Source organism: Nicotiana tabacum, chromosome 8 (genome assembly GCF_000715075.1).
Source record: "Nicotiana tabacum cultivar K326 chromosome 8, ASM71507v2, whole genome shotgun sequence".
NCBI classification, from domain to species: domain Eukaryota; kingdom Viridiplantae; phylum Streptophyta; class Magnoliopsida; order Solanales; family Solanaceae; genus Nicotiana; species Nicotiana tabacum.
Window position 1 is genome coordinate 200,771,417 of NC_134087.1, and position 10,642 is coordinate 200,782,058.

The following is a 10,642-nucleotide window of genomic DNA, read 5'->3' on the forward strand; positions in this document are numbered from 1 at the left end:
TAAATGTTTGATATCGAAATACAAGGGGGAGTGATGTATATTTGTTACTGAGTCGTTATATTTATATAAAATTTTCATAGTATAAGGAGTGTAAGTGTTTGATTTAAAATACAAGAAACATAATTGCAACTGAGTCATATTACAAAGGTGTTTAGTTTAATTTACCCTAAGGTTTAATAATGAAAAAATTTAAGATTATTTTCTAAATATATTTTTAAATCTATATATATATTAAAGCAAGAAAGTTACCATATATAATTGACATTATGGTTAAGCCAAGTGGCAAGCTAATAAATGTTAATAGTATATGGTAACTTTATTCTGTATTTAACTATTTTAGTTAAATACAAATAATATATATATATATATATATATATTTGAAATTAAATTTTTTGAATTTATAGATAAAGTTATAAAATTCGAATTTAAATTAAAAATAAAATTTATCTTTTTTTATCATGTTATTATACTTAATTCGGTTAATGATCATATGCAATCATGTTAGGAACTTTGGTTATTTTTTCTAATTATTTAAATACTACTTCGTCTCTAGAAAAAAACAAAGACTACTCCATAAAACTATAAAACTCTTTCACATTTAAAATCCTATAAGTATAGTTCTTTGAAACACTGTAGCTAAATTTGAATAAAATAAAATTCTTTTAAAATAAATGTAATATATAGGGTACACGTCTATGTTTATCTAAATAACAAAAAGAGTTTACAAAACCAAATAAAAGTTTACTTATATATATAATAAAGTAAACATACATGTTATAAAGTAAACATACATGCTGGAGAAAGAAACATCACAAAATTAGTCAATATTAAGAAAAAAAGTTGTTTCTTTTTTCTTCTTGAAGAATATTTGTTTGAAGAGTCAAATTGCATAAATGAACATAAAACAAATAACAAAACTTTGACTATACAACTGCTATCATTAATTTTAATTTAGCACATTCAAGGAATTGAAGGGTATAAGCTGAAACCCCTTCATTTAGCTGTAGTCAAGCCAATATTGTAAGGGTATAATATTTTTTTCGTTGAAAAATATTAGTTTTGAATCATTAGATTATGTGAAAGGTTTTTTTTAAACTCAACAAGAGAGAAATTGGTTTCTAATTTATAGTTTCTATAACGACTTTTAAAAGTAACAAAGAGTATATATAAAGAAAAAATTGGTATGACTTGAAATATTTTTTTAAAAATGTAAAAAAATTATTTTGAAAAATGTCTTTACATTTTTTAATTCAAAGATAATAAAAAGATAAGATATTTCTGAACATTAGTAGAGAGTTTAAAATTATTATAATAGAAGTTATATCATAGATAAACTAAAAAAACCGAAATCTTATGGAATATTTATATAATATTCGGCCATATTTATTGTTTACTTTTTATAGCTAATATAAATAGATGATATACCGACAACACATGATTGTACACATATTATATATGGATTATATATAAATTATACATCATTCAATTTTTTTATTTAAGTGGTCGGGTGATTCGGCTGATTAGATAAAGCCAAAAGAAAAATATGAAATAATTTCAACCAAAGACTAAAAATATAATTAAAGTTCATATGTCGATAATTTTTATTAAAACTCATCCTTTTATAGTGAAATAAATTAATTTTTTTGTAACAAAATAAATAATGACATAAAAAATAAGATAAAAGAAAATAAATATTGAAAAAAGGTTAAAACTAGAAATAAAAAATGACAGCAAATTTTTTCTTATGTTTCATCTTTGTTGAGTATAAAATATTTGAAAGTTAATCTCATCGATTTCAAATATTTTTGTTTCAACTCAAATACATAGATTATAAGATAAGGATATCTTAGAATATTTTTTAAATTTACATTATGTGTCGTTTTTAAAAAAATCACTATTACTAACAAACTGATATGATATTCGAACTTGAATTGAAATGCAATTTGAGTTGTTTGCATTGAGGTTAAGCCAAGTATAGTGTCAAAAAATAAACTACTTGACAATTTTAAGACAATATATGCAATATTTTATAATAATAATCAACTAATTTAACATTTAATGATTCAAAGAACAATTTTTTTGTATATATAGGGTATTAAAAATTCAAATTCTGGGGCTAGAAATATCGATAAACTTAAGGTGGAGTATTACTGAAATAAATCCGGCCAAAGAATCATTTAAATTTTTAGATAGCCGATTAAAGTTAATTTTAAATTAAGGATAACATCTTCACTTGCATCATTATAAAGATAATCATTATTAAAATATAAAAAGTTTTAGAAATTAAAATTTCAAAATAGAAATAGTTTTTGAAAGATAAAATCATACCAAATTAGAGTTCAAGTCGTAGTATAAGAGTCATGTCGTAATTAAAGAATCATTTATATCGTGTTAACCTTTGTGCTTTGCCATAAGTATGAGTTATTATTTACTTTGTGGCTATTTTTAGGTTCCAATTACACATATGAGAATAGTGCAAAAATAAAATTATCACTACGAGAATGGAGAAAATATTAGTCTTTTTTCATGTAGTATTTCTTAATTAATATCTGACAATTATCCATAATTATTTAGAAAGTTTAAATGTTAAGGTTATTTACATATAATTCAAATAACTCAGATATTTAATATGCTTAATGTCAAATATCAAAATGGAGTAAAAATAATTCACTAGCTAAAGAATTTTTTATATTTTTAGATAGCCAACTAAAATGAGTTTTGAATTAAGAATAATATTTCAATTACATTATTATAAAAATAATTACTATTAAAAAATAATATTTTAGAAACTGAAATTTAAGAAAAAATATTTTTTAAGAGATATCAACACACCAAATAAGAGTTCAAGTAGTAGTAAAAGAGTTAAGTCTTATCCAAAGAGTCGTTCATTGTTTCAACATTTGATTGTTTTGCCATAAATATGAGTTATTATTTTACTTCCTAACTATTTTTAGGATCCAATGACATCGGCAAGAATTGTATCAAAAAAGAAAAATAGAAGAAATGGTTAATTTTTTTCATGTAGTTAATATCCAATGATTATCTATATTTACTCAGAAAGTGTAAATTTTAAGATTATTTACATACAATTCAAATAACTTAAATATTTGACATGATTAATGTCCGCGCATCCGTGCAGGTACTAATACTAGTTGAAAAAGAAAAGAGGAAAATTCTTTGAAAATAAATGATACTTTCTTCTATTTTTCATAATGTTATGTTCAAATAAACAAACTAAGGAATTTAAAAAAAAAAAAAAACTAAGGAACTTTTGATTTCTTTTTTTTTTGCTGTATCTTTTTTAGAAAACATAATGTTTGATTTTCTTAAATCAAAAGAATTTTAAAAGGGAATTACGTAAAAGTATTGTTTTAAGGCTTCTTGCAAAATATAGAAATTTCGGCCTTAACGTATAATTTTGAATAGAATTTGAAAATTGATCTTTTACTTTATGTAGTTCTCTTTTGATTCTTTTACCAATTTAAATTTTTTTCGTCAAATAAATAAAAATGCTAGATAAGTAAGAATAACTAGCATAACAAAGTGGACGAGATAATCGGCTCATTTTCTTGTTAATATCCCTAAACTAAAGGAAATGAAACAGAATCAATCCATAAAGATACTCATCATGGATCAAATGCTCATTCCCACAAATTAAAACTATAGACTGATTTACAGTTTCATATCTCCCGACTTCTCTCTCATAAAAAAGTGACTATGTTTCTTCAAAACTCTGCCACCATTGACGGTTTCACGAAAGATCTATAGGTTTGTCTTTCTTCTCTTTTTATGTAAACTCGTTAGTCTTCTATGTTTTTCTGTTGATGTCATGTCTTTGACTATCTTTTTTCTCTGACAAACAAGGTCATGCCTTCACCAATATGAGGCTCTTCAAGCCAAAACATGGGCGAGAGACAGAGCCAAGCAAGAAGAGATCCGTGGCAAACAGAAAAAGAAACTATGCAGTCAAAAAAGATGTTCAAGAATCTAAAGATTTTAAATTGAGAAATGGTGAATGTATTAAGTGTTAGATGCAGTTTCTTTATGTTAGTTGGAGATTTGAGACTGAAATATTTGTAATATACAGGGTAAATGTCATGTTTTTACTCCTCTACTCATATTTTTGTGTATATATTTTTAATCCTCATCTTTGTATTCCCATAATCCCAAATATTGTAACTAATCCTCTATGAGAAATAAAGATTCTGCAGTTTTTAACAATTTGTCCTATAAACATTAAAATTTGCAAAAAATGTATTATATTCAATTATAGAATATTCATTATTATTTATAAATTCTAAATATTAAAATAATCTATTTATCTAAAAAATGGCAAATAGTACCAAAACCTATATAATCATCGCCAAATACCTTTCGGTCACAAATCGTTACAGTTTTCTAGACAAACAAATTTGTCTTAATTTTCATACATTTAGGGACGAAAACGTTTTGTGTACAAATGATAATTTTTTCTTTAAAATTTGCATATCTTCGGTGACAAAATCACATTTTTCAACTACAAATTAGATACCACTTTAGAGACAATTAGAATTGTCACTAATCAAGATAAAAATTAGTGATAAATTTGTTTCGTCGGTATTAAGAATTTATTTAGTGACGAAAGTTATTTCTACTACAAAAAAGTTGAAGTTTTTCTGACAAACAAATTCGTCACTGATTTAATATATTTGGGGACAAAATAATAAATTTGTCACTAATGTAACGTCATTTAGTGACGAACCACTAAATCGTCTTTGTAAACTTTTAGTGACCCATTTATGGCTACGAAGAATTGGCGAAAAAAATTTGGTCAGAAAAGATATTTAGTGACGAAATAAAGCCTTTTAGTGACAAAGACATTTGTTGCTATAAATCAAATTTGTTGTAGTGTATGTTGAAGCAATTGTTGGAGTCGTGCAAGTTAGAAAGGGACAAATTGTTGAAAAAAGTTGAATATTTGGAGGTTGCAAAAAATATTGAATTGAATAAAGCAAGGAAAATCGAAGATAAAGTGGTTAAAATGAAGATGTTTATTTTGATTTCAGTTGCACTTTTTGTTGAATTTGTTGCGGCAATGTGGATGAAGTAAATTCTGTAAAAGAAAGATGGCATATGATCGATATTTCACTTCCTAGTTCTTGTAATACTTAGACGTTTCTATGCTCTTATCTACTGAATTTTAGCCATTGTAAAATAATGACATATGTTAATGTATGTTCCAAGTACTAGTGTGTTGATATTGTATCTATTGTCCCTTTTTAATGCTCCTATCTACTGACTTGTACTAGTTCAAATTGTTCAATTCCTTTGCCAAAGATGTAAATAAAACATGTTTTCTTCTAAATACTTGAAGACACTTCAATACAGACACTTGAAACATAGACACCTGAAGACAATGCTTACAATAATTAAACTACAACTTAGAGTTTAGAATTAACAACTTACAATATTGAACTCCAATATGGCAACTTACAACTTCGAAACAGTTAGATTAATATGGCATCCAATTTCAGTAATTACATTGCCAAAAACATACACTTCTTCACAGTAACTCCAGTAATTACATCACCAAAAATACACACCAAAAAAATTGTAATTACAGTAATTACTTCAGTGGATTATAATATGATATCCAATGACAATATTCAGAACCAACCATTAATCATAGAATACTAAATGGGAGATAACTGTCTATAAGTTTGTAGTAAATACACCCCACACACAACAAATAAATTCCAGCTTTATCTTTATTTTTTTCTCCTTGATTTTAGCTTCCCAATTTTTTCTTGCCCTTGTTTTTCAAACTAATTTGCATTTACAGTAGTCTTCCCCTTCCACTGTAATGTTGGGGCTGAATATGGTAGATCTATTGGCACACTAACACCATTGTGATCACCAGTGAAGTTGATTGACCTTATTCTAGCTTTTATTTGTGCATGTTGTCTCATCCTGAGCCTTGTAGTTACTTCTAATGTAACTCTTGGCCTAAGCACAACATCTTCTTCATGTCTAACTCTTGACCTAAGCATTCTTCCAGGTGTAGGCATGAACTTAATCCCATTGTCCTGACTTGGTTGAGTGGCTTGAAGCACTGAACAATTGATATCATTTTCAACTTTAGGTGCTGAACTGTCCTGATTTGGTTCAGTTTCATGATCTATCAAACAACTTGGCCTCTTCCTCTGCTGCTTTCCTTTTGAATTTTTTGTAGCAGGTGTTGAACTGGTGGCAGTTTGCTCAGTTGTTGCAGTAGGTGCTGAACTAGTGGCAACCTGCTCAATTCTTCCACTCTTACTTTGCTTCTTTCCCTGATAAAGATAGTTAAAAATACAAGTTAGAAAATATTCTTCATGTATAGTATTTAATACTTTGAAGTTTATGTAAAACAATAACCTGACCACAAGTCCTTGCATTATGAGTTATTTCTCCACATTTGCTACAAGTCATGATTCTTTCTTTTCAAGACTGTGACCACACTCCTTGTCTTTTAATTGCCTCATCCTTCTGCCTATCTCTCTTAACCTTAGGTCTTTCAGCCAATTTTACAAGCTCTGGAGGCTTAATTGCTTGAGATTGTTCAATCTTCCAAAACTTTTTTCCCCTGACAGGCTTGATATTGTGCCTATAAGTCAGTAGAAATGTCTCCTTGATATACCACTAGTTGGTTTCTGTCATTGGATCACCAGAGTCATGAAGTATAGCTCTAAGAGCATGTGGACATGGGATTCCTGTAAGGTTCTATGACCTATAAGTGCACTTCTTCATAGCCAAATTGACATAATGCTTATCAGATCCTTTTGTAACTTCATAGCCATTTTGACCATTTACATTTACTTCACAGGCTGTTTGAGCAATCTGTAGGTACTCATTGTACAAGTCCATGCATTTTGGACTGAAATCATGTCTCCAACTCCTAACTTCTTCTTCATGTTCTCTTAATAGGTCCGTGGTCTTGATTTTGATGTCCTCTAGCATCTTGATTATAGGCTTATGCCTTGCATCCACAATCCACTTGTTTAAGGATTCAGTTAAGTTATTATCAACCGACTGATTCTCGCATATTGTGTCCATATATGCTCTACACCATGCCTGAGGTAGGTACCTCAACAAAGCCTCTACAACATCTTTGTTCAAGTCCCCTAATTTTTCTAGCCGATTTTTGAAATCTTCTGCATATGTGCACCATACACACCACCATAAAAGCTTCTTGTTTTTCCCAATATTGTACCGTTTGTACTAGTTAGACTCAATATGTCTAACACAATACCTGTGATGTGCCTAAAGAAGGACTGTTTTGACTGCATCAAGTAGTCCCTGCAATGGTTATCCAAAACATAAAAAGCTGGTCAAAAACATATATCAAGTAAAAAGTAAACAGAAGACTGAATAAAAGTAGACAAAATTGTTTAGAAACTTTACCTTTTGCATATCTGACATGAAGGTTATTCTTTCCCCTTCCTTGAGGTCCAAAGAAGATTAAGCAACTGCAGGAACCAATTCTAAGTATTTTTTGTCTCCTTATCAACAACTGCTGATGCCAAAGGGTAAAAATAATTCTGTGAATCCTGTCCAACTGCCACTAATAGTTGGCCTTTGGCTTTGCCCTTCAAAAAAGTACCATCTAGACCAATAAAAGGTCTCAATCCTAGATTGAAACCCATCTTCAAAGTATGTAAATGCACATACATCCTCAATAACCTTCTTCTTCCTTCTTCAAGTGCACTCTTTGAAAGTGTAACAACCACATCACTACCAGGGTTACTTTCCCTCAATTCATTGGCATAAACCTCAAGTTTATTGTACTCATCTGAAAAACTACCATCTAGTGACTCCAATACCGTCCTCTTTGTCCTCTTGCACTTTCCATGACTAATATTTAGCTCAAATATTCTCTTCAAATATAACATCATTTCCCAAATCGTGTACTTAGGATTATCCTGTAACTTTTTCTTGAAATATTGTGCAATGGTACTAAAATCAATAGTTTTGTTATGAAATACAGTGCCACAATCCTGTTCAACATTTAATGTCTTAATTTTAACCCCAACAAATTTTTCTTTTGATATTAAACAAACAAAGGGACAACCAACAATATCACAACTATACCTAAGCCTTTCTAGGTCACTGTTCTCCAATTTCAATCTTTTCTTGTTAGCCAGAGAATATAACTTTATACACTGCTTCCGGTATGTCCTTAAATGACATACCTTTGTATAACTCTTTGTAGTCACTAAGTTTTCAGTTATTTACCATTTCTTTTGTGCTTTAAGTGCTTCTAATTCTTCAGAGTTGTATCCTTTAGAATTAGTACTAGAGTCAGATCCTACATCATTTAAGCTACAATCAGTACCAACATCATCCATAATTTTATTAGATTCTTCTTCATATTGTACAATATTGGGAATAGAGTAAATAGGGGGTTCACATTCATCTATACCAAATAGGTTCACTATATTAAATTCATTGCATATTAACTTTTGTAAATGTCTAATACCATTATTCCCTTCAATCACATAAAATTTACTAGATGGGGCAACACCTATAAGTTGTTGAACCCCTAAAAATCCTAGCTCATTTGTGAATTCATTCACTATCTCTATATTTGAAAGTAAGTCGGAGTTATAACCTGTCCAAGTCTTCACCAATTTTTCTGTGTAGACAACATTAGGCCTAGTAATTGAATATTAAGTCAACTAGCACCATCTCCAACACCTATCAAACACAACAAAACAATATACCACTTAGAAAACATAAAGTAATCAATGTAAAGGTCACTAGTGAGAAAAGAATAATTAATGCCAAAAAGAATAAATTTTTATGACAAGAGGTCTCCCCTAAAGAAGAATAAAAAATACCCGAATACTTTAATCAAATGGCGACACAATTGGGGACCATCGTTGTTAAAAAGCAATGAAAAAGTGTGGAATCTTCAGACAATACAAATATACTTTATTAACAAAGATAAAAAACAAACCCCACATAACCCCACAAAATCCCACAAAACAGAGAACTACAATAATAAATAAACAACAGAGGCGTAAACCATGCATGCAAACACTAGAAACATACAAGAAATAAGAATATATCATTAAAATTGCAGAAACTTAAGTTGGATATAGATGAAACCCAAGAAATCGAAAACCTAGAATAAAAACCCTAAAAAACGAAAAGAAAACTAAAAGGATGAAATACTAACAGAAATAATATAGTAGAGACGAATGATTTTAATGGAGGAAGGTATTATCTTTATGGCATTTGTTGTTCATTGGCAATCAACAAAGAAGAGAGAGGTTAGAGAGATCTAAAGAGTGAAAGAGAAAGAAGAGAAATTGAATGAAATGAGTTTATTTTGTGTTATAAACCACATGTTACAGGTTATGGGCATGGGGTTTCGTGGAGCGGGTCGCTTAATATGTGCCCAGATGTAAAAAGGGCACGGATGAGTGCCACATGTCACCTCCGTCTAATTAAGGATACATTTGTGAGAATAGTAAGACAGTAGAGAATTTTATGGCCCAATAGTATAACGGGGGACAACTTTAAATAATTTATCATAGTAGAGAGGCAGATCATATCCTTTTCCGATTTAACTTATATATAAAATGGTCGAACAAAATTGTTTATTTATCACTTGTCAAAATTACATCTCAAAATACAATTAGACTGCTCTCTAACTGTCCTTACTATCACTTATTTACAATCTAAGCTATACATTTTCTCTATAAAGTTTTTCTATCCAATCTTTCTCTCTACTTGTATGTCTTCTTCTCAATGCTTCAAGTGCTTTATGCTTATCTGATTGCATAGCTGCCCAGGTCGTATCACCTTATGTTCCCATAGAGCTAAGTGTCTTGCTCTCCATATGTTATAAACTACAGCCGCTAGTATGGCTAACACAATTGCCTTGCATGTTTTCCCTTTGATTTGTCTGGTCATTCTTCTGCCTAGACCTTGCAGCTCCATATTTCTGGTGTCTATGTTTAACCAACTCAGCGTGTCTTCTATGCACCTCCTCGCAAGTGGACATTCAAAGAACAAGTGAGCAACTATTTTTTCTGCATTTCCATATATCACACAAAGTCTGTCTTTGTTAATTCCTATTTGTTTCAGCCTTTCTTTCGTCAAGAGTTTGTTATGTGCCACTAACCAACAAATTAGGTTGTGTTTTGGCATGTTCATCTTGTTCCATACCCACCCTCGCCAAGGCCAGTCCTCCTTAGCCCTTTCTTCCAATCATAGCCACTTCTTATTGTATAAGCTCCACTAGTAGTTAGCCAGTGATTCTGTGTGTATCTATCAGCAAACTTATCTCTTATAGTACATATTTTTTTCAAGTACCAGCTGCAGTCTGTTGTAGGCTTGTACTGTCACCAATATCTCCCTTTTAAGTAAATATGGTTTACCTATCTGACCCACAAATTATCTATTTTTGATGCTATATTCCATACATACTTTGCTATAGCTGCGTCATTCCAGACTGCAGTATCATTTACCCCTAAACCTCCCTGTTTTTTTCCCCTACATACCAAGTCCCATGCTACCGGAGATGGCTTGCTAGTGTGGACTTTTCCATCCCATAAGAATCTCCTACATATTCCTATAATGCTTTTGATGACTTTCTCAGGCAGTACAAAAAATGGAT

At 30.0% G+C, this 10,642-nt stretch overlaps 1 long non-coding RNA gene across 1 annotated transcript; it reads left to right on the forward strand.

The window, feature by feature from the left end:
* The first annotated feature begins 3,628 nt into the window (after positions 1–3,628).
* LOC142162610 (uncharacterized) lies at positions 3,629–4,221 on the forward strand. The gene is made up of 2 exons (XR_012693836.1): positions 3,629–3,768; positions 3,865–4,221. It is a non-coding gene; the product is annotated as an uncharacterized LOC142162610 (long non-coding RNA).
* The last annotated feature ends 6,421 nt before the right edge of the window (positions 4,222–10,642 follow it).